Source organism: Macrotis lagotis, chromosome 8, assembly GCF_037893015.1.
Source record: "Macrotis lagotis isolate mMagLag1 chromosome 8, bilby.v1.9.chrom.fasta, whole genome shotgun sequence".
Classification (NCBI taxonomy): domain Eukaryota; kingdom Metazoa; phylum Chordata; class Mammalia; order Peramelemorphia; family Peramelidae; genus Macrotis; species Macrotis lagotis.
This window is the reverse complement of record NC_133665.1, coordinates 5,427,175-5,454,472: the sequence shown is the minus strand read 5'-3', so window position 1 is coordinate 5,454,472 and position 27,298 is coordinate 5,427,175. Positions and strand designations below refer to the sequence as shown.

The window sequence follows — 27,298 nt, the reverse complement described above, 5'->3', positions numbered from 1 at the left end:
CACTGATTGGGAGGGGTTTAAGTCTGGACTCTCTCTGATAGACACTGGCTTGAGTCATAAACAGAGCTATGGGGTCTTGATACTCAGAGTTGCCCCCCAATGCAGCCTCTCTCCTATCTCTGAAGGCCTGAGCTTAGAGAGTTGAATGAGGTGAACCACATGTTTCAAGAACTCTGATAGCACAGCTCACTCAGACCTCTTGAATCTTCCATGGTAGTGAGAGAAATGATTTGCTATGTCAAAGGAAATGAAACAAACTTCTTGGATCTGCATTGGAACCCAATCTACCAATCTTTGTGACCTAATCACAGACATAAAATTAGAAAGGATACTCAAAAATATCAAATGCAGCCTCCTTGTTTTATGTATGAAGAAACTGACACATAAAGCAGTTAAGTGACTTGGCTAGAGTCACATAGCAGCACTTCATCTTATTTCTTACTGCCTCTAAGTAAAACACTTGATCCATTATGCCACATTGCTTCTTCCTCAGCTATTCTCAGTAAACTAAAGTATATTATTGTCGCTAATGTCCATTTTTATCAACTCAGATTGTTTCAAGCCATCTCTTCCATCTAGGATAACATCCATTAATAGCCTGTTAGTTATACTTCTCTTTCAAGGTCTAACTCAACAGCCACCTCCTTAACAAAGTTTTCCCTGAATCCAGCCAAAAGAGATTTTTCCATTATCTGAAGTTTCATAAAACTTTATTCATAAATGTCTTATGGATCTGATCTCATGTACTCTAAGGTGTTTGTGTACCTACCTTATCTCACATACTAAATTATAAGCTCATTGAGGGCAGTAACCATCCTTATAAATCTTTCTACATCTCCCAATAGTGCCTAACACAATGTTCTATAGATATTGTGGCTTTTCTGTCATTCTAGTGGACTTCCTGACCCCATTTGTGGTTTTCTTGGCAAAGATACTGGAGTGATTTGTCATTTCCTTCTCCAGCTCATTTTACAGATGAGGAAACTGAGGCAAACAGGGCTAAATGACTTGCCTAGGGTCAAACTACTAGTAAGTATGGCTATGTCAAAGGAAATGAAACAAACTTCTTGGATTTGCATTCAAGGCTCTGGAATTTGAACTCAGGGAGATGTCTTCCTGACTCCAGGTCCATTAATAAAATGCTTGATGAATGAGTGAATGAATAAATCTTCAAAGACATAAATAAGAGAGGTAAAATCATTAGCAAATGATTTCTTTTTTAAAAATGTATATAATAGTCAATCCAGTATTGACATATAAAAGAATTTTTAAAGATGTTTGAAATAAAATATGATGAGACAGGAATGCTGATGGTAAGAAAGGCATAAACTTAGCTACGACCCAAAGAGTCCCTTGAGGATCATGAAGGAAAGGGTTTTCTGGAGAGAGCATAGAGAAAAATCATTCTACAGGGACCATAGACCAGTAACACAAGATGGGTATATTGCATACATATGTGGTGGGGTGGTGGGGTTGATTTTAAAACAGAATCCTCTGCAAAATTTGACTTTGGATACCTTGAATGTTAAATATATTCCATTTTTGATCAAATATCTAGCACAGTACCTCACACAAAGGAGGTACTTAATAAATATTTATTAAATTGAATTGTATTGAAGTGGACTGAGTTTTGTGTCACCCACCATTCTCAAGGGAAATCAAGAGATTCAGGTTATGAGAAGGAAGAACAACTGACTTGTATCTGCACACAGACCACAAACATTTGAGATAAGGAAGTTGGAAGAGAATCTCTGGTTATATAACCCACTGCAGCTGCAGACAAAACCTCAAATGGAGGAAAATGGGATGCTCAATGCCAAACCATGCCAAAGATGGGAACTGTAGCATTGTAACACTGTGACAGTGCATCGTGTATTTTGTGTTCACTCTTTCAGCAAACACTTGCTGAGTGCATCTAGTTCAAAGCCTATTCCAACAGCAATCTCTGTTTTACAAAGAGATATTCAAACCCTGGCCAATGGCCTGCTTATTTCAAGCAAGAGACAATGAAACCAAATTCTAGGGTGCAGGTTGCCAACCCCCACCAAATGGTATGTGGGATGGTTTCTTTGGCATGTCAGCCAATTATCACCATCTGTGAAGGACATAAGAGTAGACAGCAGGTATCCATGGGGGACTTAGCAGCTGGCACATGCTCCCATCTAGTGTGGAAAGACTGTGGCTGACTCATGTCTAATACCATCAATCAATCAATCAATCAATAATAAGTATTTATTAAGCAACATCTGTGCAGTAGGTGCTAATGATATTAATAAAAGAATGAAAGAAGGTGTTTTTTTTTAACTATCAGAATAGAAGTTCTATAAGGGCAGGGATTTTGCCTTTCTTTTTGCTTGAATTTGAATTCCCACTGCTTAGTATAGTGCCTGGAAAATAATAAACACTTAATAAATACCCTCTCCTCTTAACTCCTACTCTCAAGAATCTTCTCTTAGCTTGCTCAGAAGCATTGCTCTTGGTCAGGAACACCTGAGTTTTAAACATGCTTTGAAAACTTACCAGCTGAGGGCAAAGTCTAGATGACAGAATGAAGGCAGGAAATTCCAGAAGCTTTCCCACAAATCACTCCAAATGCCTTTAAATTAAATAAACCAAATTCCGGAGTGGTGGAACCCACAGAAAGACCAAATGAAAAAAATTTGGACGATCCATGGGAAGGGTCTAGTCCATTGGGATTGGAAAGGGCCTCAGCACAGCACAGGCCTTACCAGCCACCATAGCAAATCAACTCCAGTCATCCAAGAACAGCCTACAGGATGCCTGGGTCCATGGCAGTGGGGCAGTTTCCAGATCTCTCAGCCCAGGGATTGTCAAGGACAACTTGAAAGGTCAGTGGGAAAACACTGCCACACCAGAGAGAGTGCAGAGCAGGTAGCCCTGCCTCAGGAACCTGAAGTAGGCCTTCTGAACCACCCAGCAGCTACTTCCAGAGTGCTCAGCCTATGGATGATGAGGGGGAGGGGAGAGATTACAGAGATCTCTCTGCTATCCTTGGGTCAGTACTCAGTTGCTTTGCCCGTATTCAGATCCAGGTTGCAGTCTGGGAGCCCAGAGTAGGGACTCTCCTCATGGTTCCAGGGCAGAGGAGAGCACTGTGGTCATCCACAGACCAGAGTACAGACCAGGAGAGCAGTCAGAGCTTCTGAAAAGACCTTGAAGGAATTGAGGTCTCTGGAGGGGTATTGTCCCTCAAAACAGCTACAAAACCCTTAAAAATTTGGGAAGGCACATCCTCCGTGCTGGGAGCAGAGCCCCACCTTAACAAAGAGTTAAAAATTAAATCATAGGCTTAGGAAATGGGCAAATCAGGGAAGAAAATGAATCTGACCATAGAAAATTACTTTGGTCCCATGGAGGATCAAAATACACACTCTGAAGATGACAAAGTCAAAGCTTCTGTATCCAAAACCTCCATGATAAATAGGAATTGGTCTCAGGCTATGGAATAACTCCAAAAAGATTCTGAAAATCAAGTAAGGGAGGTAGAGAAAAAATTGGGAAGAAAAATGAGAGTGATAAAGGAAAAATATGAAAACCAAATCAGTAGCTTGGTGAAGGAGATACCAAGAATATGAAGAAAATAACATCTTTAAAACCAGTTTAAGTCAATGGAAAAAGCAGCCCAAAAGGTCAATAATAAGAATTGCCTTAAAAAAACAGAATTGACTAGATGGAAAAGGAGATACAAAAGCTCTCTGCAGAAAATAATTCCTTCAAATGTAGAATGGAGCTAAGGGAAGCTGATGACTTTGTGAGAAATCAAGAAACAAAAAAGAAAAAAAACTAAAAAGAATGAAAACTAGAAGAAAATGTGAAATATCTCATTAGAATAACAATTGACCTGGAAAACAGATCCAGAAGAGATAATTTAAAAATTTTGGACTACCTGAAAGGCATGACCAGGAAAAGAGCCTAGACTTCATTTCTCAAGAAATTCTCCAGGAAAACTGTCCTGAAATCCTAGAAGCAGAGGGTAAAATAGAAATTGAGGGAATCCACTGATAGCCTCCTGAAAGAGATCCCAAAACAAAAGTTCCCAGGAATATTATGGACATATTCTAGAACTCCCAAGTCAAAGAGAAAATATTTCAAGCAGCCCAAAAGAAACAATTCAAATATCATGAAGTTACAGTCAGGACTACACAGGATTTAGCAGCTTCTAGATAAAGGATTCAGAGGGCTTGGAATATGGTATTCTGGAAGGCAAAAGAGCTTGGAGTATAACAGAAAACCAACTATCTAGCAAACATGAATATCCTCTTTAAGGGGAAAAAGATGGACATTCAGTGAAATAGGGGACTTCTAAACTTTGCTATTGAAATGAGCAGAGCTGAACAGAAGGTTTGGTCTCTAAGTACAGGAGTCAGGTGAAATATAAAGAGAGTGGACAGGAAGGGCAAATTATGAGGGATTTAATGATGTTTAACTTCATGTATTCCTGCATGGGAAGATGATACTGATAAATAATATAAACCTTCTCATTTATTAGGGCAATTAGAAGGAGCATATATTGCCAAGGCACAGTAGTTAATGAACATGAAAGGAATGTACTAGGAGAAAGGGGAAGGAGAGGTAGAATGTACTAAGATATTTCATATAAAAGAGGCAAGAAAAAACTTTTGCAATGAAGTGGAATGGGGGGGGGGAGGTGAGGGCAAATGAGGGACCTTCATTCTCACTGGAAGTGGCTCAGAGAGGAAATAACATACACATTCGGCGGGGCATTTATTAACAGTTTTTTCCCCCTACAGAAAAAAGGAGAGGAAAAAGGATGGGAGAAAGAGAATGGAGGGGAGGGGAGGGGAGGAAGGTATAGGTGATAGCAGAGAGGGAAGATCATGGGAGTCAGATACAATACACTTTTGAGGAGGAACAGAGTGAAAGGAGAGAGAGAGAATAGAATAAATGAGAATGGGAAGGAATAGGATGGAGGGAAATACAGCTAGCAATAGCAAGTGTGGGAAAAAATATTGAAGCAAATTCTCTGATGGATTTAACATAAAGAATGCAATCCATCTAAAAGAACTAATGATATTTGAATACAGACTGAAATACATTTTTTTCTCTCACTTTATTTTTCTTGAGGTTTCATTATCTTTAGGGGAGAAGGATTATATTTCCTTTTACAACAAGACTATTGTAGTAATGTGAAAAAATAAATAAGAAAAAATTAAAAAAACAAAAAAGAAAATATCTTACCAATTATATAACCTTTGTGAAATCACTTAATTGGTTCTCAGTTACCTTAGATCTAAAATGAGGAAGTTGGATAAATGACCCCCAAGATCCTGTCCAGTCCTCTGTTTCAATGACCTCTCAGGAGATTAGTGTTTAGAGCTCCTTGGAATTTTCCAACAAAGGAATTTTATGGTATTTTCCCCTAGTTCCTCTACTTTCTTTCTTTTTCTTTCAAATTAAATGCTAGGAATGGGCATTTATCAGAGGGCCAGAGTGGAGAAAAGGATTGATGAGTGGGGAATGAGGTGAAGAAGGGTGTAACAAGGAAGTAGGATATCAGGGGATTGGGAGAATAAAAATGAGTGCTTTTCAAAGTCTCTCCACATCTTTTATCTCATTTGAGCTTCACACCAGCTCTGTGAGGTAGATCAGGCAGTGTTTAGTTGTATCTTTTTAAATCCTCACTTTATTGATGAGGAAACTGAAACTGTGAGAAAGGTGAAATGATTTGCCTATTTCCTTCACAGCTGTGGGAAGGATGAGGGGAAGAATGACATGGAATAGAATGGGGGGGAGTGAGATGAGAACAAGACTAGCTCACATTTATATACTTTGAGGGCTGCAAAAAATTTACCCTGCCCCCCCCACCTTGAGCAGATAAGCAGAATATGTGTTATTATTACCATTCTAATATCCTATAATAATAATAATAGCTAGTATTCATATAGCACTTTAAAGTTTGCAAAATGCTTTATATTTGTTTTCTCATTAGATTCTCCTAACATCTCTTGGGAGGTAGGTACTATTATTATCATCTCCATTTTTCAGATGAAGATATTGAGATAAACAGAAATAAAGTAACTTGGCCAGAGTCACAAAACTAGTAAATTATGAACTCAGGTCTTTCTGATTCAAGTGTAGTGTTCTATCTATTGTGCCACTTAGTAGAATGTAGTCTACATTTGAATACAGGTTCTCTATGATTGCCTATCATAGTATAGCATACTAACTCTCACCAAGCTAGGATAGGGGAGAGATATGAAAATAGTAAAAGGGAATGAGTTTTGGTGGAATCAAGGGAAAAGTTGGAGCAAAACAGTGTCCATAACTATCATGTTTAATTTTTGTTTAAATCTACTTGTACCTTCATCTCCTCATCCCCTCATCACTATATTCCTGTACCTCTCTGCTATAAGTTTATACTGGCATAATCCCTTACCTCCTCAATTTCTTTCTATTTCACCTCCTTAGACCTGTTGAATGGTTCTCCTTCCCTGCTTCCTAGTTCCCCCAAATTGTTAAACTTTTGATACATGGAGTAGGTAGAAGAAAAAGCATGAGACTTGGAATCCAAAGTTTTGGATTCAAATCTCAGTTTCTTTCTCTTCCAGCAAGTCATTGACATTGCATTTTTCACATCTCTTTTGAAAAATGGGGTTGACCTTTCAAAGTTGTGAGAATCATAGAACAGCATCATATCCTAGAATGCTAGGACTAGAAGAGAACAGAGAAACCAAGGCTAATTCCCTTTTGTTTCCTCAACTAGTGTGCCATTGGGCCAGGTTCAGAATTCAAGTCTCCTATCTCTGCATTGTCCTTTACAGTGATTGCTTTTTTCAACAAGAAAATTTTCAAATAAGAAAAGTTCTTCAAAATATAAAGTATTAAAAAAATAAAGATTATCATCATCATCAGTATTATTATTAGCTAAAGATTTAAATAAGGCCATTAAAAAGAAGCATTGCAAAATACACTGACATAATGCCAAGTTTAGTATTACAAAACTGGAGAATCTGGGTTCAAATCCTTTCTTTATTATTTCTATTATGACCTTAGCCAAGTCAAGTAACAACCCTGGGTCTTACTTTCCTTAATTATAAATGAAGGAGTTAGACTAGAAAAACATTGAGGTCTCTTCTAACTCTAAATCTAGGCTGCTATGCATTTAGCAGCTGTTTGGGATTATAAGAAAAATCCTTTAGATTTCTAGTTTATTTTTACTGAAGTAATATTTCTGTTCTCCTATGCTCCTACCCCAGCATTGTTTCCAACTGTTTGTTGGGATTCTGGGATATCTTATTTAAGTAGTCTTAGACTGAGAATGGATATCCAGTACTTCTGGGGGACTTAATCTGCCCTTAAGTTCCAGTGTCAGTCTTGTTTGGTATCTAGTGGCTCAGTGCTGTCCAACATCTCCAGGAAACCTTGGAGTTCTGCCCCATTAGAGACAATGCCAGGCTAGGACTGCTATTGCTCAGTCTAATTTGGTTCATAAAGTCTGAGCACTGGAGTGAAATATGAGCCTGGGAGCAAATCTTTTGATCTTAAATAGTCAGAAGGTTGGAATGTATAATGCTATGGAAATAAATGATGTCAAAACTGTAGGAAATAATTTATGGTGTGGGAACTGATTTCATGATCGAAGGGGAACATGAATAAAAACTTAAAACACACAGAGAGAAAGAGATGAACATAGATGCAGCAAAGACCATTAATGTCTTTCCCCTCTTCAGTGGAGAGGAGAGGGGAGGTGCAGGACAGTATTTACTGGGGATGTTCTATGATGTTTCACAGATATAGATTTAGGTGGGGGTCCAAATGGTATCATCACATGAAATCCAACTTCTGTCTCAGAGAGAACATGCCCCTTCCTGGAAAGAGTCTTTACCTCCATGACATTCTATTAGCTATGTTAGTTTTCACTTTTTGCCTACCAACAGCATAGTCTGCAACATATTGTTATGTCAGGGCTACTGAGATAGTGGAAACTTGTAAAAAAACAGGCATGACAAGACTTCTTTATTCAGAGAGAGAGAGAGAGAGAGAGAGAGAGAGAGAGAGAAGAGAAGAGAAGAGAAGAGAAGAGGAGAGGAGAGGAGAGGAGAGGAGAGGAGAGGAGAGGAGAGGAGAGGAGAGGAGAGGAGAGGAGAGGAGAGGAGAGGAGAGGAGAGGAGAGGAGAGGAGAGGAGAGGAGAGGAGAGGAGAGGAGAGGGGAGGGGAGGGGAGGGGAGGAGAGGGGAGGGGAGGGGAGGGGAGGGGAGGGGAGGGGAGGGGAGGAAAGAAGGAAAAGGGAAGGGGAAAGAAGAGGAGAGAAGGGGGAAGAAAAGAGGGAAGGGGAGGGAAGGGAGGGAGGGAGGAAAAGAAACAATCTTTTCCAATTATAGTTAATTTTCTTGAATCAAAAATGCTGTCAAAGTATTCTGCTTTGGAAGTAATAGAGATGGAATGGAAATTGTATTTGTTTTAACAATCTTGGGACTTGGGTTCTAGTTTTTTCTTCCACCATTTCCTAGCTGTGTGACCTTAGGTTAGTATGAGCCTCTACTTTATTTATGAATGAATGTAATATGTTTTTGGTCTCCCATAAGATACTGAAAAAAGTCTTGTTTGGCATCTGTTCACTTCTCAGAGTCTCAGCCATATAATCTATGATATGGGTATAATCATGCTATTTGCCACCTGAATAAATCTCTTCAATTCTCAAGGCCTTAATAACCTCTTTTATTGAATGAGGGTTCTGGACTAGATGACGTATATTTCTTTCTTTCCCTAAAATCTAATGATCCTAGGCTTCCTACTCCAAGATGGCGTGATGGTAGATGATCTCTTGATTTTTCTGGCAATATGATCTATGATCCTAAGGATTGAATGAGTCTTAGTTTTGATCACTCCTATTTTCAAGACTTTTATGTACTTGCTGCCTTCCTTGGATGCGGTAGTCATTTCTGAGAGGAAAGGCCATACTGGCAATTAGTCCATTGAGAGACAGGTATGGATATACTGGGTCACATTCTATCATCAGAAATTACAGGCTGGTGCTTGCCCAGCATTTATGGTGCACCAAGGTGTCTCAGTGATATAGGAGGAAGATAAACCAATTCATAGTCCAAGAGACTCCTGCAGCATTTGCACTATCACCAATAGTCCTGTTTCCTATCAAATCAGGTCATAGGGTAGACTGGTTCTGGAAAAGGCAAGTGAGATTGCCTTGCCCAACATAACCCTCATTATAATAAAAATAATAGTGTAAATCATGCCACCATTAATTTGGTCAGTGTGATCACAATAGAAATGAAGGACAACTATTATTATTATTATCAATATCTTCATCATCATCATCACCATTATTATCATTATCATTATTATTATTTTCAAGACCCTTGGATCTCACTGGGTAGCAAAACCAATACTCGCCCTTGGTTCCAAAACGGATCTCCATTCCATAAGACCCCATTTGTTTAATCTCTCATGAGTATTACTAAATGTCTAGGTCCCTGGACAATACAAATAAGACTAAGACTTGAATTAAATGCTTACCAAACTCAATTGATATGAGCCCATAGCTCCAAAGGAAAGACTCTGAAGTACTTCTTTAAGTTCAAATGACATTCTTTAGGAATTTATCCAAAACTGTGAGGTTCTTCCTTAAGTTCAGATAATTTAGGAACTCCACCAGTGAAACAGTCCCAAGGAGAAGCAAGACATATCCTTAAGTAAACGTGTAAGAAAGGATAAAGAAAAAGAAACAAAATAAAAAAAAATAGGCATTCTAAGCTTTGATGGTCTATCTGAAACTACTCTTGCAACCTATTTTCTAAAAGCCAAATTGAACCCAATCTAAAGGTGAAGAGTGGTTAAAGCTATTAGCTCTGACTTAACAGAAACATGGGGAATTCCTAGTTTAGTATTTCCCTTCACTAATCATTATTTGACTTAGTAGATAGATTCTAGGAAGCTATCTAACATACAGAGAAATTAAAAGATTCATGTACAAATACCTAGGTAGCCAAGGCCAAAGGTATCATTTGACCCTAGGTTTTCCTGACTCTAAGCTCAGTATCATTGTAGTCTGTTTTGGGTTTTATCCAAGTTAAATGAACAAAGATCTACTATTTCTAGGTTCATCAGAATGAGGATTTGAGCAACAAATATCTCATTAGAATTTTCTGATGGATTCCCATCTCTCTCTGTCTTGTTTTTATGGGAGGTTTCCAAGCTGGGTTCCATGGAGATCCCATTCATTCCCATGCAAGACTGAGGGACAAAAAGTGAGTATTCAAATTGAAAGGAGGAAAATTTTATTTGTAAACTAGGGAAGATTTTTTTCTGTGGAGATGTTTTCCTCAAATTCACAATATCTACGGTATCCATTTCCTCCATATCACTTAGCCCAAGCCAGAAGTAACTTGATATCTGTCTTTCTATAAAGCCTTGTTTCAAAATTTTGTTGATTCTTTGATTTTTGAATAGTTTTAAGTGGTGTCTAGATTAAGAGACTACCTATTCAATTTTAAGCAAGTAGGAATAAATGCACTGTCCCAGGAAGACCAGAGTCAATATAGTAGTTCCCCTAGTATAAGGCTCAACTCCTTTGGAATCAAATTTCTCTTCACCTAGCATGTTTTCCTTCTTAAGGGTGTGGCAGAGCAGGGCCTGGCCTTTTTATTTTTGCAGTTTTGCCTTTTTCTCCCAAAGACCTTTGGACTTTGCTGCTTCCGTCTCTGATGTTACAATTGTGAGAGATTGTAGAGATGTAATATTAATCAATCTCAGCTCAGTTATTTGCTCATGAATTACAAGTGCACCAATTTGTCAAAATTGTGGCCCTCCACCAGGTTTCTATTTTCCATTAAACTATCAACAGGAAATCATTAAGGTGAGGTGAGAAGTTGAATGCTAACAAAAGAATTGCTCCTTCAAACATCCCTAGTTGCAACCTCTTTGTTTTCTTGTCATTTCAGCATCCTCGGGACTCTTTCTCACATCTTCATGTTAATGTGATGGAGGGATTGGGGGGGGGCCCAAAGTGGGTAAAGGGAAGAACCAAGTGTATGAATTTTCAATCCAACCACAGTGTCCAGGTAACTCTGTTCTCTCTCAGCAGGGCAAGCTGTGAGAAGATAAATAGGAAAAAAATGTGCATGCGTTTGTGTGATAAAACAGGCTTAATGATTCTGAAGGGGAAATAGTCTACAGGACATACAGTAGCGACTTCACAGAACAGAATAGAATCATGCAGTGCCAATTAATGTGCAAATATGTGTGTGCTGAACTTGCATTCCATTCATCATGTGGACATGGAAATTGGGCCATTTATCTGTTATATTATGTATGTGACATCTTAGTTTGGTTCTAGCAGGCAGCTAGGGGAAAAAAAGACCATGTGGTTTGCTGCTAGCAGAGGGAATTTAAGATAAATTCTTCAGCTGTCATAAACATTGCCGGGCCGAATTTGGTCAGGAGATAAACCTCTTCCTTCTGCAAGGTTTAATATTTTCAAAAACTCCATGTGCTATCTTATTAAAATTGTGTGTGGTTTGGGGAGAGTGTGTGTCATGAAAAATTTTATTGGCAAAAAAAAAATAGCTTGCTGTCATGTTTATCAAGACCATATTTAGCAAATAGTGTTTCTATAGTCATTGAGGAGCATTAAAAACAGAAATAAAATAAAAGCATATGTTCTGATTAATTTCAAATCCACACCTTTTCTTTATGCTCCCTTTAGCCCATGTCCAACCCTCAGTATAGGTACATGTCACAAAAAACTCAAGATTTGCCTTAAGTTATCTGCACTTAATAAGAAAGTCAGCCTATGCTGAGAGAATGCATTTAGTGGTGTCAAATTATTATTTACATAATGGGGTGTACTGTGAATATGGATCCCCCATTAAATAATGGTGATCTCTTGCTTTGATGAATTTCCATTAGAAATTCAATTAATAAAAGGTTACCTCCCTTCAGTAGCATAAAAATTTCTCCAGCTGCAGCAATTATTTTTTATCTCAGGCATAATCGTCCCAAGCAAAGACAACAGAGTTTGCAAAAGTCAGTTGCATCTGGACAGGAGGCTGGTAAGATTCTTTTCTCTAGGTAGATCATAAACAACTCATTTGTAGGTCACTTTGATATGTGAGGTTCCTAGTGTGTGTCTGGGCACCCAATAGTCATATTCAGATCTCTCTGTATCTCCAACTGTCTCTCTCTCTGTCTCTCTTTCTCTCTCTCTCCTTTCCCTCCCTTACTATCTGACTCTCTTTCTCCATCTGTTTGACTCCCTCTGTCTCTCACCATCTTTCTCTCTCATGCTCTCTCTCTGTCCTTTCTTGTTTTTTTCTGCTTTTGTTGATCTCTTTTTCTCCACTTTTCTTCCCTTCCTTTTCCCATTTGCTAAATTTCTTTTCTCTCTCCTGCTGAGATTCCAGTTTCTTCCAACTCCCTGAATACCTTTTTATTTCCAATAAAATAGCCCAGGAGAGAAGAATGGATAAATCTGGCATAGAGATGCTGAATTATCATGTTGTATCATCCTGCTCTGAACAATTTTGTGTGTGTCTAGAGAATAATAATAATAAAAATAACAATGTTAACTAACATAGTATTAGAGGTTTAGAGCAAAAAGGGACCTCAGAAAGCTAACTAATCCAGTCATCTCATATGGTCATACAGGTAGTAAACATCAGAAGTGGGATTTAAACCTAGAATATAGGATCATGGGTCTAGATCTAGAAGGGACCTCAAGTCATTGAGTCTTAACATCTCAATTTCTATAAGAGAAAACTGAGGCCCAGGGTGTTGAATGATTTGTTTAAGATCACACAAATGATAAGTGTAAAAGAGAGAATTTGAACCCAGGTCCCTTGATACCCAAGCTGTCCCCACTATAGCAAGGCATTTTTAGACATTATGGACTTATTTGAGCTTCATAACAGTCTCATGAGGGAGATATTATACTTGTAATAATTCTCATTTTACAGATGAGAAAATCAAGGCTCTGGGGGATTAAGTGATTTTGTCCGAAGTCACACAAATGGAAGCATGTTTTTTCAGCTAAGGTCTTTCTGATTCTTAGTCCAATGCCAACTAGTCTCTGTGCCACATAACATGGTGGACATCATAGAAGATTGAAACTCTAGAGATCTCCTAAGTCTATAAATAGCCACCTCTCATTCCCCTATTCATTTCTACCATGTCAGAGCAGGATTGGAGATTTCTGTGGGGCTAGCAAGTTGTGAGGTTTAATGGGAGGTGACATTTTACAGTATGGAGTAGTGCTCAAGCTAATTTTCAATGTCCTTTAAAGACCTGTCACTCTATCTGTGATGGATGTACTTTATACCCGGAGAAAAAATATCACAGACAATGAAATAGAGAGATGATCATGTCAGAAATAATTTTAAAATTTGACTTCTTGGTGAACAATTAACTGAGTAACACAGACCTATCTGGAGTAAGGAGCTGAGTGTGTTTTAACCAATAAATGTCACATTTTAAAGTGCTAGACAGAACCAATGATATGATCATGTATGTGTCCTATCACAGTCACTGACATGGATAATAGTGGTTACTGAGAACACTCTGTGGCAATGAAGCTTACTTACAAAAAGTGAGAAGATTTGAAGGCAATTATCCAGTTAATTAAGACCAAAATAAAAACTCATGCTTGCTTGTGTGACTTTTCTTGCTGACAGTCTTCAGATTGGGTGTCCCTACTGGTCAAACTCATCAGAAAACTTCATTTGATTCTTTGTTTCAGTTTGCCTGTGCAATAAATACACACAGACACACACACACAAACACACATACACACTTTTATACTAAAGTAAGTAACAATTTTTTTATTCCTCCAAAAAGCATTTACTTTTTATGTTTTAAATTCTTAATTTTCCTGACATTTTTGTTTTTATATCACTCTAATTTTTAGATATATTCTCTTTATCTCCCTATCCCCAAGTTTTTAAAACAGAATAAAAAAGAAAGGAAAGGCAATTCAGAACAATTATCCAAACATATCATCTAAGAAAGGTGTTTCTTCCTTAGGTTCAGGAATTTATTTTCTGAAACAAGGAAGCAGGATTGGGTAATGCTGAAGTCAAAGTTATAAATATATCACAGTAGAATATCAGGGATTGTGACACCTGGACAAGGGAAATAATTTGGGAGAGAAGAGAGTCTGCTCTGCTAAATGGGAAACTACTTCTTTCACCTATGCATAAGGTACCATCACCAGGCTACTAACATCAAAGAAAGGAACCATTTTCCCATCAATGTAATTTATAGACTACTCTTGCAAGAATATCTTGAACAGGTCTTAGTAGGTATCCCAGTACCAGCAGAGCTTTTCTTGAGAAATGTGCTCTTCCAGGATGCAAAGAACTGAGCTAGTCATACATTTCCCAAACCCTTGAGGGAGGTGGGAGGTCAGATTTTGCTGTGATCCCCTCAATGGATTAGGTGTCCCACAGCACCATCTGTCAGCATTGCCTGTACCTCTAGGTGACAACACAGAAGAAAGGTCTCTAGGCAAGGAGCTGTCAAGATACCCACAGCCTTGCGTTTGTTTTCCTGGCACCGTGATGATACAGACAAACTGAAAAACCTTATTTCTGTAGTCCTTAGTGAGAAATACAGAGAGCAGAACACTGGCAGCAGAGTATGGGACTGAACTCTGAATGCCATCACCTTCCTCTTATAGGGAGGTAGCCAATAAACCAGAGTATGCTGGAGATGAAGCAGTGATAATAGAATTCTTTCTGCTTTGTAAGAAAGCAAAGGGAAGTAAGTAATAAAAGCCACATCAGATTCAGAGATGGGAGAGAATTTTATTTGGAAGGGGAGGGAGGGGATGTTTTCCTGGCAACCTTTAAATCATACCACACAGTGAGCTAGCGAGTCTGCCTTATATTGACAGTATGTACCCTTAGTGACCTCTGACCAAGTTCCCATTCCAGCTGTTGATGCTCTCAGCATCAGACCATGTTCTCATGGAGTTTTCAAGTGAGTGGGGGAGAATTATGCAGGACAGTAAGGAGACAGATTGGAATATAAAACCAAAGCAAGGACTCTGATCTATATAAAAAAAAACAAACAAGTTACAACAGCAGAAGAGAAAAGGGTATATTTTTGTTAGGGAAATTTTGCAATATTGCCAAAGGGAATTTCAACATGAATGCATTTTTCAGAACCATCTAATACTTTTTACCTTGCCCTTCTTAGCCATTTTGGAATAGCACTAAGTATCCTCAGCAGTCAAACATCCAGCACTTGAGACCAACCACCTGATAAAATACTCTCCAAACTGCAAACAGATCACACTTAACAAGGCCATCAACCCAGAGCTCCATTTCACCAAAAGAGAAAAGGAAAACCATTACAAAACACATCTTACCTCCCCACAAATAACCAGGAAAAAAAAGAGAGAAAATTTCCTACCTCGAATTTGCTAGCAGCTTGGCTTGTCAAAACCTGCAAGTTATAGGAAGGCTGCATTAGTATTGATCCAACAAGCTAGTAATTGGATTAATTGCCTTTTAAAGGAACTGACATCAATAGTTTATGTTATGACTTAAGGGGACAATGTGTAAAGATGCATGCCCTGCCATACCAGCAATACACACACACACACACACACACACACACACACACACACACACACACGGACACATAAGCTTTTTCTTCCATCAGTCCAGCTCTAAAATTTGTTTCCCTATCCTATTTATCAGGTGCATCAGATAATTAATATTTCCCACACAGCCTTGCAATCCCACCAGAATAAGGGGAGGACTGTGTACAGCACTCAATCATTGATAAGAAGTAAATGAACATTTTAAAACCAAGGAAAGTTTCTAGGGAATTTGTTTTCCTCTTTAAAGGAGAAGCTCTAGGTAATATATATTTGTGAGAGCACATACATTCTCTGGGGCTCTATGTAGTCGAAGACAGAACAGCAAAAAACCGTGTGTGTGTGTGTGTGTGTGTGTGTGTGTGTGTGTGTGTGTGTGTGTGTATCTGTATAAAGAAAGGCCATGGCCACTTCCAAATCCCAGTTGCTAATCTTTTGTTGTTCAGTAAATTTTCAGTCACGTCTGACTCTTCATAACCCCATTTGGTGTTTTGTTGGAGGTTTTTTTGGTAACGATAATGGAGTACTTTGCCACTTCTTTTTCCAGCTCATTTTATAGATGAGGGAACTGAAGCAAGCAAGCTTAAGTGACTTGCCCAGGGTCACACAGCTAGCACATGTCCAAGATCAGTGGTGTTTGTCCTTCATTCTTGAAGAAGACCATGGCATTAGGGAGGTGACGTCATGACAAGCACATGAAAAGGATTTGAGTGAGGGGGCTGCTTTGCTAAGTCACCAGCCTCATTTTCTCCTCCAGTCATCTGGATCCAGTGGCCAGATAAGAATCCCATTGGAGATGGCCCTGGATGTGAGGCAATCAGGGTTTGGTGACTTGCCCAAGGTCACACAGATAGTAAGTGTCTGAGGTCAGATGTGAATGAAAAAAAGTATCCTTGACTTCAGGCCTGGGATACTTATTCACTATGCCACCTAGCTGTCTAGTTGCTAATCTATATTACTTTAAAATAATACAATGATGACTATTTAGGCAGCAGCTCCTCTGTTCCCACCCCCCACAATTTTTTGCTGGTCACAGATGCTAACTCTGGAAAGGTTTCTTTAGAAGTGAGTAGGTTTATTTATCTGTGTCCAGCAGTTTTTTTTTTAGCTTTTTGCAAGGCAAATGGGGCTAAGTGGCTTGCCCAAGGCCACACAGCTAGGTAATTAATAAGTGTCTGAGGCCGGATTTGAACTCAGGTACTCCTGACTCCAGGGTCGGTGCTCTATTCACTGTGCCACCTAGCCACCCCTGTCCAGAAGTTTTTAAAAGATGAAAACCTATCCTGTAGAATGTCTAGGCAACAATAAGAGGAACATTGAAAGTCCTATAAGTAAATCTTTGGTATAGAGAAGACAAAAATGATAGAATCTTAGCCTTGAAAGAGATTTTAGAGATTGACTTTCTACCACCTAACTGAAATCTGAAATTGTCAGATATTCCAATATTTTGCACATAGTAAGAAGTTGATAAATGTTCTATCTATTTATCTATCCAGCTATCTGTCTCACCTAACTGAAATCTGAAATTGTCAGATATTCCAATATTTTGCACATAGTAAGAAGTTGATAAATGTTCTATCTATTTATCTATCCAGCTATCTGTCTGTCTAATATCTACCTACCCATCATCCATCCATCCATCTATCTATTTATCTATCTACATACATACCTATGCTACCCTAACTTCTCCCAGAAATCCTGAAAAGCTAGGAAACAACATTGTTCCCCTCTTCTTTCATCCCTAAATATACAGTCATGGTCCCTCATGACTTTTTTTTTCCTGGTCCTCCTCCCATCACCTACTTCTTAGTGTCTTAGGACCTAGGCTAACAAGGACAAATGAAGCCATATTTTCTACCCAGCCCAGACAAATATCAACCAGGGATCATGAACCCAACAAGAAGAGATTTAGATCTTGGGTCCTGTTAGCTCTTAGAATTGTATGGCTTTCTCATGTTATCAAATCAGTCCTGGGAGCTTATAATGTCCCTGTTAAGCTACAGTAATGAGAGCAGCTGCATGAGGACATTAGGTCACCAGAATCATTAGCCCCTAAAATGGCATGAGCGATCTTTCTTCCCTGACAGGGCGGCTTTCACACATCATCAGTTTCTTAAACGAGAGGTCAAACATCTTACTGAACTCAGCCCAGAAACTCCATTAATGATGACCTGTGGCTCACCCACCTAAGCACTGAGTGTGGAGAGAGGGAAGAGAGGTCTCTGGAAACTTTCAAATATTTAATGAATTTCAATGGCCTGTCCCTCGCCTTTAGAGTTCCTCGCCTTTCCTTTTGAGTTCCTCCAGGAATTCACCTGTGAGTGGAGCTTACTCACATTATGCCTGAAACCAACCTTCCAGGCTAGATTGGAATCACACTGGATGAGAACCCACCTTTATTGAGCAAGAATGTTGATGACCTTGATGAGAGGGGAGTTTGGAATAGAGTAGACAGAATACTGTTCAAGGAATTAGGAGATCTGGATTTTGGGCTAAGTCATGCCACCAATTTTCTGTGTAAACTTGAGAAAAATCACTCTATATGTTTCTTCATCCATAAAGTTTTATAACATCATCCATAAAGGATTATAGCAAGGGTAGTATCTATGTCTCAGAATTGGTGCAAGGCTCAGTTTCATTGGGTTTCAGATTTTTCATGTATAAAAGGAGAATGTTGGATTCACTGACTGTGGAGGTCCCTTCTAGACCTAAATCTATGATCCTATGGATGAAAAAAAATGAGACTTGATAAAATCTGGGTGGAAGAGGAGGAGGAGCAGAAAAAAACAATAAACTTTATACTCCCAAGTCATAGTAATCACTTATAAGATCTTAAGGTTTTATTGAATCTGTGATCTCAGCAACAGACATTTCAAATAATTGTGCATTATGAGTGACTTTGTCCATGACATTTTAAATATCCTCAATGGAGATCTACCCAGTGTTCCGGTAATCTTCATCTAGATCTCTTTATCTTGAGTGAACATCATATAATTTTTTTTTAAGGTTTTTGCAAGGCAGATGGGGTTAAGTGGCCTGCCCAAGGCCACACAGCTAGGTAATTAAGTGTCTGAGATCGCATTTGAACCCAAGTACTCCCGACTCCAGGGCCAGTGCTTTATCCACTGTGCCACTTAGCCACCCCACAGTCATATATACTTTTTAATAATATTCTTTATTGCTACTTCTTTAACATGATTCTTCTTTGATACTACAATTCATCTGCCATACCATGTGCTCTTCTGTTCTGGGTGATAAAGAACCTTAATTCTTCAGAGGTATGTGAGTTTCCATGATTTATAGGTATGCCTTATCAGGGAAAAGTTTAGTTTCAATAAAAGTAATTTTACTAAAGCAATCTTACTGTCTTCCTCCCATTATGTTCTGGAGCTAATCTAACTTGTTGTACATCTTCAAGTGATGCTCAAGATACAAGTATCCAGAACCACTTCTAAAGGTTATATGTTAGCTGTCCTACAACTACTCTTCATCCACTTGGTTTTTCTTATGTGAATAGTTAGAATAATCTAGAAACATCACATTGAGTTCTTTGCATTTTCTTCTGGTTTGAACATTCAGAACTCATTTCGAATCAGTGGAATTCTCTAGTTAACAAAGCATTTTTGGAAAATGTAGTATTACATCTTAAGTGTTAAGACTACTTAGAAATAAATCATTCTCACTTTTTTTCACCCTCTACTACGCAATAGCACCCATGGTCTTCTACTATCCTGTTCCACATTTGCCTGTTTTGCACATGAGTTTGTATCATGAGTTGCCTTATCTCTAGTTAAGGCAATTCATAATAATACTCATTTCTAAGGCACTTCCTAGACATTTTTGATCCCATTATTTTGAGGTTTAATTTACATAGGTTAAATTTCCTTGGGAAATGATGACTTTATGCCAATGCCTATTTCTTATACATTTCCCATTTTTATATTTAGCACTGATAACTTTTAAAAATAGGTCAGATTGGAATTACCTCAGTAGCAAACCAAGGCAAAATGTAATAATAAAGATAAACTCTGGATTGACTTATTCTGCTGAATACATCTTTCTAACCCACATTCTCAATTTTCTCATCTCAGGATGTTGAAAGTGGGATACAGATCAAAATATGAAAAAATTCATCAACCAATTACTTTGCCTATGATTTCAAACAACTGATATGACTGATTTTCCCCCACCATACCTTCTGACTTAAGTAGCTATGTGCTCATGTAAAAATTAAAGAGTAAAGTATAATGAACTACAAAAAAAGAAATAGTCATACTATCAATAATTGGCTCAATGGATAGAATGCCAACCTGGAATCAGAAGGACCTGAGTTCAAATCCGGCCTCAGACACTTAATATTTACCTAGCTATATGACCTTGAGCAAGTCACTTAACCACATTGCCTTGCAAAAATAAAAAAGTTTAAAAAAACATAAACCCCCTCTCAGGGCCTCAGTTTCCTTATTAAATTCAACTAATTCAATTCAATTCAATTATTAATTTCCAAATTATTAAATTCAACTAAATAATGTTTAAAATCTCTTCTAGTTCTTAGCAGCTATGATTCTAGAATCAGCCTATACATTCTATTTTCCATTTGTAGTAATTGAATCTCACACTGTTTTTTATTGTTTTCCCAATTTTCTATGTCTACTGGAATCTCATTCTAATTTTCTTTGCTAGAGAGAAGGATACAATTTAAGAAAGATCTTCTCTAGATTTGTGTAGAAAGTTTTTGTCTTAGAGATGATAAAACCCAAACAAACCAGATTTCATCTTTTATGTGGCAGTCTCATGACATGGATCTCAAGGGTAGTACTGTATAGATCTGGACCAATCTTTTTTCCTCCTGGCACAATATTATGCTTTCTCAAGAGTCATGGACTGACTACAGGAAAGTCAGAAGACTCATATATGTATACAGTTGTGAAAGTAAACTCCATACAATATACCAGAGACATTCATAAATAATTGTACATGTAAGTGTCTTACATTCTATGCTGTGCTTAGTGGAAACAAAGGGCAGGTGTCTTCTCTTAGAAACTCTGAGAACCACTGGTCTAGGGAAGTGACAAGAATAATTGGAGTCCTTGAAAAATCTGTTCAGAGTAACTATCTTCTGTATCTACTTTAAAACATCTCTGTATATTACAAGAATCATTTTCTTTCTCTTTCTTTCTCCTCTTTCTTTTTGTCTCCCTTCCCTTTCTCTCTGGAATTCATTGTAGATATCTCTGTGACATTGCTACAAGTGTCCTACTGGGCTGAGTTAGTGAATAATACATCGAATTCCAGAAGCAGTGCCCTCAAACACTTAGACTGTGGCAGTTTGGATTTGTCTCTAGGTAAACAAATGACTATTCTGCTGAGCAGGAAATCCCTCACCTGTCAGAAGATTCAACATGGTCCTAAAACAATTGTTTCAAGTACAGCCCCCATGCAGACACTTTACTACATGAAAGCATTTTAGTGATTTCTTAACAATCATTTCATTAAATATTTAAAAGTTCCACTTTGTCTAGAGTTACTGATAATTTGCAAAGTAAAGCATTCACAGATCCAGATTTTGCATCTATATAGCAACATGGCAAAATGGAAAGAGTTCTGAATTTGTAGTAATGAAATCTGGGTTCAAGATCTAGGTCTGATATTTACTTGTTTTGTGATCTTTGGGGCGGAGGGTTGCAAGGCAGTAGAGTTAAATTACTTGCCCAAGGTCATACAGCTAAGTAAATATTATGTGACTGAGATCAAATTTGACCTCAGGTCCTCCTGACTCCAGGACCAGTGCTTTATCCACTGTGTCACCTAGTTTTGTGATCTTAAAACAACTCACTTAACTTTTGTTTCTTCACCTATATAGATGAGGTTGTGCTTTTAAATTCTATATAATATGGAGTCAGCTGGAATAAGGATGAGCTGAATTCAAATCCAGACTCAGATACTTACTATGTGATCCTGGGAAAGTCACTTAACCCCTATTGCCCCCCCCCCCAAAAAAACCCCAAAACAATAGGTTCTATATAATACTTTCTTGGTACATGGATAGCCAGTAGGGTTCAGAATCAGGAAATCTGGTTTCAGATTTCAACTCTGATATATACTGGTTAGATTACATGAGAAAAGTTATAAAGTTACAAGTTACAGAGCAAGTGCCAGTCTTGGGGGAGTTAACTCACTGAGAGTTTTTTCTTAATATAAGTTTATTTGTAATAAGAAGTCTAATCCAAAAATGAATGAAAATAATATGTTCACTGCCCTTCTTTCAGGACTGGCGTAACAACTTTGTAAGCTGTTAAAGGAAACTAGAAATGCTATTTTTCTATTTTGAGCTTTATTAATCTTGGACTGTACAGTTTAATTTGCCAAGTGCTGGACTTTGGAGTCAAGATGGGCTGGGGCCATGGAAAAATAGATTAACTTCTCTGAACCTTTTAATTTCTTAAAACTAAAAATTATAGATTGGAAATTAGCCTATGTAATTAATCAACTACTTTATTAGGCACCTACTATGATGTAGGATCTAGGCTAGGCAACTGAGATATACAGTACTGTATTGGGTTTTAAAATTTTTCTTGCATTGTCCTTTTTTGTTACCCATTCTATAGATGCACATGTCTATTTAACCAAAATGGTCAATCTCAGTGGTTGTGATAGGGCAATGAATGGTAATCCACACTTCAACCCCCACTACCCTAGCAAAGGATAATTAATAGCACATTGTTGGGAGGACACAAAAAGATAACTTGGACCAAGATATGGTATTTTTATAAAACCTGATTATGGAGAAGAATCAAAGGACTTGGATTCAAATCTTTTCATTATCATGAAATGCCCTCTGACCTTGGGAAAATCTTCAAATGTTCATGGGCATTGATTTTCATATCTGTGAAATTAAGGTAACCACATGACGTCTGAAGTCCCTCCTCAAGTCAACAAGTATTTAAAATAGTTACTATGTGCTAACACTGTGCAAAACCCTTGGGTTGCAAAGAAAGATAAAAACAATCTCTGCCCTGGGGAGTAGTGGTGGTGGTGGTGGTGGGGAGAAACCATCTACCCTCAAAAAGCTTACAATATAGCTAAAAAAAACCCTGCAACATAAACATCACCAAAAATATGGGGTCAGCTCTTTTGACTGAAGAGATGAGGCTCTTGGATATCTTTCACTCACTTAAGTACATGACTGTGAGTTTAAACTGATTACTTTGCCACTTTAATTTTGCCTAGTATAGACACAGCCTAGGAAAGTGGTTTTTCATTAGATGGAACATGGATGTTCCTTCCTTGTAAGATTCTTCAAATAATAGACTTAATTAATTTATAGAGTCAATGTTACCCCAGCACAGGGATTGACCCATGAAACATGAGCCCCATTTAAGGGTCCATTGAATTTAGTGGGGCAGCTGTTCATGGACCAGTTTTGATTTGTGCTTCTGAAAAGTAAACTGGTCTCTACCCCCATTGCACGCCTCCCCATCCCACTTGGAGAACTGATTCTTGCCATCAGATGTAAGAATGGTGAATGAGACAATTTTTAAAAATACAAGTTTAAAAAGAAAATAAGCATCCTATTTACAGGTGATATCCAATTCCTAAACTTCTTAAGCCCCCAGACATGCCCAATGAATAAATGTCTCTTAAAATCCCTCTAGAAAATGCACAAGGTTTCTCTTAATAACTCCTGCTGTCAGTAGTGAAATATTTACATGCATTTGCTTGAAATTCTGGCAGCTTGTAACCTAAGAATAGTTTTACTTATGGTGATGAGCAACTGTCTGAGGTTTAGCTTGCATATGATTTTTAGAGCGGCAAGAGGACAAGAGGAGAGAGAGGGAGACCAGGAAAGGGAGAGGGAGGAAGGGGAGAATGTTTGACAAATCCTTGCCCTTGGTTTGTCCTTAGTGATGGTGCATTAAAGAAGGTTAGAGTACTTATAGCACAGTGATGATGGGTGTCTGGGCTTTGACAAGACCATCAGTCACCCTGACATATGGTGGAATACATTGAGAGATTGCAAACATTATCTGAAGCTTAATTATGTGGCAGATATGAAACTTAGTTTAGGAAATGAAGGCCAGGACTTCTCGAGGCCATGCCCTTTCTCTGGATAGCATTTGAGACAAGTCTCAGCTGCCTTCTCTTTTCAGAGCTCACCTTGTTGCTTTCAGAGTGAGGAATGCTGCATATATATATATATATATATATATATATATATATATGCCCTTTCTGCAGTGTTGAGATCTAAAAGGGCCCTTGCATCTTCCTTTCTTGTTACCCCCTGCCCCAAATGCATATGCCTTTTTAGCTAAAACAGTCAGTATCAGTCAAAACAGTCAGTCTCAGTAATAGGGACAGGCAATGAATGAAAAATGTTCCAAAGGATTATTGTCAGCATATCAATGGGGTAGCCACAAAAATAGAGAAAGGAATCTATAATGCATAATAAAAAAAAGTACTAGCATACTGTGGGAGTCAGAAGACCTGAATTCCAATTCTGTCTTTACCATGAACCCCCTATTTGACCTTGGGCAAGCTACTTAATGTTCACGAATCTCAGTTTCTTTATTTGTGAAATTAAGGCTTTGCACTAGATGACTTATGAGCTTCCTTCTCAAGTCTACAAATCTTTTAAGTATTTACTATTTGCCAGGCTCTATGCAAAACTCTTGGGATACCAAAAAAAGATGAAAACAATCCCTGACCTCAAATAATTTATAATCTAATGGAATAGAGAAATAAATATGCAAATAACTTTGAAAATACATAATACAGATTGAAATCTTAGAGGGAAGATTCTGGCATTATGGAGGACCAGTGAAGGCTTCTTTAAAATGTGGAATTTCAGCTAGATCTTGAAGGAAAACCAGAGAAGTCACAAAGTTGAGATGAGAAGGGAGAACATTATAGACATGGGGGAAGGATCATTGAAACTGCTAAGGAGTCAGGTGGCACAGTGGATAGAGCACTAGCTCTGGAGTCAGAAGGATCTGAGTTCAAATCCCATCTCAAGATATTAATAATTACCTAGCCTTGTGACCTTGGGCAAGTCATTTAACCCCATTGCCTTGAAAAAAAAGGCTAAAAACAAGAAAAGTAAATGTATGGAGTCTACAAAGGGAATGGCACATGAGAGTGAGGAGGCCAGCTTCACTGAATCACAGAAGACACCAAGTGGAGCAAGAAGTTTTCTCTAAATCCATGATCCTATGACAGTCCAATATTAAAGCCCAATTTGAGGTATTTAATTAGGAAGGCTTATATCTACCTATCTATCTATCTATGCATGTATATGTATGCATACATATATACCATACATATTTATGTATATACATATATAATATACATGATACATGAATATTCATATAATAATATATACATAAATAAAATATATAACAAATGGAGGGTTTTGGAGTATGGTAGAAAGAACACTGGTTTGAGCTTCATCACTTCAAATCTTTGGGACAAGCTACTGACCTTGCTGAGGCTCAGTTTCCTCATCAGCAAAATGGAGATAATAATAACTGCTCTATCTCAAAAGGTTGTGAGCTAAAGTGAGACAGTGGTCATGAAAATGCCTCAGTTAACAAGCAGCTATACAAAAATAGGATAGGGACTGAACTGGACCTAGGATGCCAATGATATAAGGAATGGGTAACAATAGATCACACTGCTGGATGGGAAAACCCCCTCTATCCATGTAAGTCAACCCCCTTCTCTGTTACATAAAGCCTAAGGATGTTGCCTAGAGCAGTGAGAGGTTAAGAGATTTGACCAGTGAGACAGGCAGGATGTGCCAGAGTTGAGACTTGAACCCAGGCCTTCCTAGCTCCAATCTTATTACCATACTCTACTACATCTCATACAAATGTGTGGAATTATTGTTGCCATAGGTAAAAGTAACTTGTTTTAAATAAACCTCAGGCAGGTATAGATAGAGTTTTAGGCTTAGATTCAGGAAGACCTGAGTTTGAATTCTACCTGTGACACAGGGCAAATAATTTAATTTCTCCAAGCTTTAACTTCCTCATTTGTAAAATAAACGGGCTAGGCTTGATGACCCCAAGGTCTTTTCTAGTTCTAAATCTATAATCAAGTCTAATCCCATCATTCACTTTTACCTCAAAGTTCTGACCTTCACTTCCTAAACTAAGATGCAAGCCTATCATGTAATTAAATATCAGTTAATGGTAATTTGAAAGACAATGTAGAGTAAAAAGAACACTGGCTGGGGAGTCAGAAGACCTGAATTCAAATCCATCCTCTGCCACAGTCTACCTTGAGCAAGTCACTTGCCTCCTTGATTTTCAGTTTCTTCATCTGAAAAAAAAATGTGAAGGTTGGAATAGATGAACTTTAATGTTCCTTCTAATTTTAAATCTATGATTTTATGATCTGAATTTCTCTGGGAAGGTCCCTCTGCCAAAAAAAAGCCCTCTCAATGATCTCCCATGCTATAGTACTTGATACTCCATCATTAGAAGCATTCCAGCAAAGAGAATTTCCTTTGGGTGAAGGTATAGTCTCTTCAGGCATCCTCTTTTGAAATACAAATACTTTTAATGACACATTAAGCAATTATCAGGCATTATCACCTCTTTGTGTGAATGAGCTCATCAGATTGTTTTCTTCCCAGGCCTCTAGCTGAGAGGGATCAGTGAGATGTATGTTTGATGGATCAAGGGAGGGAGGGAGATGAAGAATTCAATTTGGGCAGCAAGGGAAGGTTGTAGTCAGGGTACTGTGAAAGGGAAAGATGAGGGGAAAGAGGGACTCCCAGACAATGGAAGATAAATTTGGCCTCCCACGTGTACCCTCCCCATCCCTCCCCTGGGAATCAATGAACAGCTGAAAGTGGAGGACACAGTGCACTGGATGGTCCCTTTCTTGGACTAGACTCAAAGTGGGGGCAGAGTCCGTGGTTCCAGCCAGCTCTGCCTGGGCTATTGGCACACTGGGTACTTCTCGGCGTCACTCAATCCATCACCAGCCCAGTACTTGTTGCTGCCCCTGTCTTCAAGCTAAAGTAAAATCACTGGCAAGGGAAATCACTGGCATGTTGTGTCAGCTGCCTCTGGGATGTGAAATTATTAAATTAACTGGTCAAGCTTGATTTCTGACTCCAACTGAAATAGGATCCTGCCTGTCAGATTGCTAGGAGGGAGGAAAGGAATAGAAGGCATCCATATGCCCTGGGGTGGGGGCATTTTCACGTGGGTTAGCTTTTCTGCCTGGAAAATTTAATTTTTCAGGAGGTACTGACTTTGGCCAACTTCTACTGGTCCTTGGAGGCTCTCAAGAGACAGAGCCCTGGATTCTGAGCTAGGGGAGATGAGTCTTCCATCCCAAAATTTACTACAAGTGATCCTCAGGGATAGGAAAATCTAACCTGGGTCACTGAGGAAATGCAGAAGTTCCTTCTAAATGAGCAATGTGCAGTCTGCTCAGATCTTAGAAATTCAGAGAATATTGAAACTGGGAGATGACCATAGTCTAGCATTTAAAGCCCTCTACAAATTAACTTTGACCTACCTTTCTGACTTTTAGCTGCACATGTCATCTCCCACTTCTAAGCATTTGTATAGGTTCTCTCTCTCTTTTTGGATTACACTCTATCCTCATTTTTGCTTTTCAGAATTCTTCTTTTCCTTCAAAGTTCAGCTCAGATGAGACCTCCTCCAAATAACCTTCTTGGATCCT

At 38.4% G+C, this 27,298-nt stretch overlaps 1 long non-coding RNA gene across 2 annotated transcripts in view; it reads right to left on the bottom strand.

Moving 5' to 3' along the window:
- LOC141495225 (uncharacterized) overlaps positions 1–27,298 on the bottom strand; it is a 115,608-nt gene that overhangs the window by 51,424 nt on the left and 36,886 nt on the right. For both annotated transcript variants that reach the window (XR_012470689.1, XR_012470690.1), the window contains exons 3-4: positions 15,409–15,441; positions 9,517–9,687 (exon numbers count right to left, since the gene is read on the bottom strand). This is a non-coding gene — a long non-coding RNA (uncharacterized LOC141495225). The remainder of the gene's footprint in view (positions 1–9,516; positions 9,688–15,408; positions 15,442–27,298) is intronic.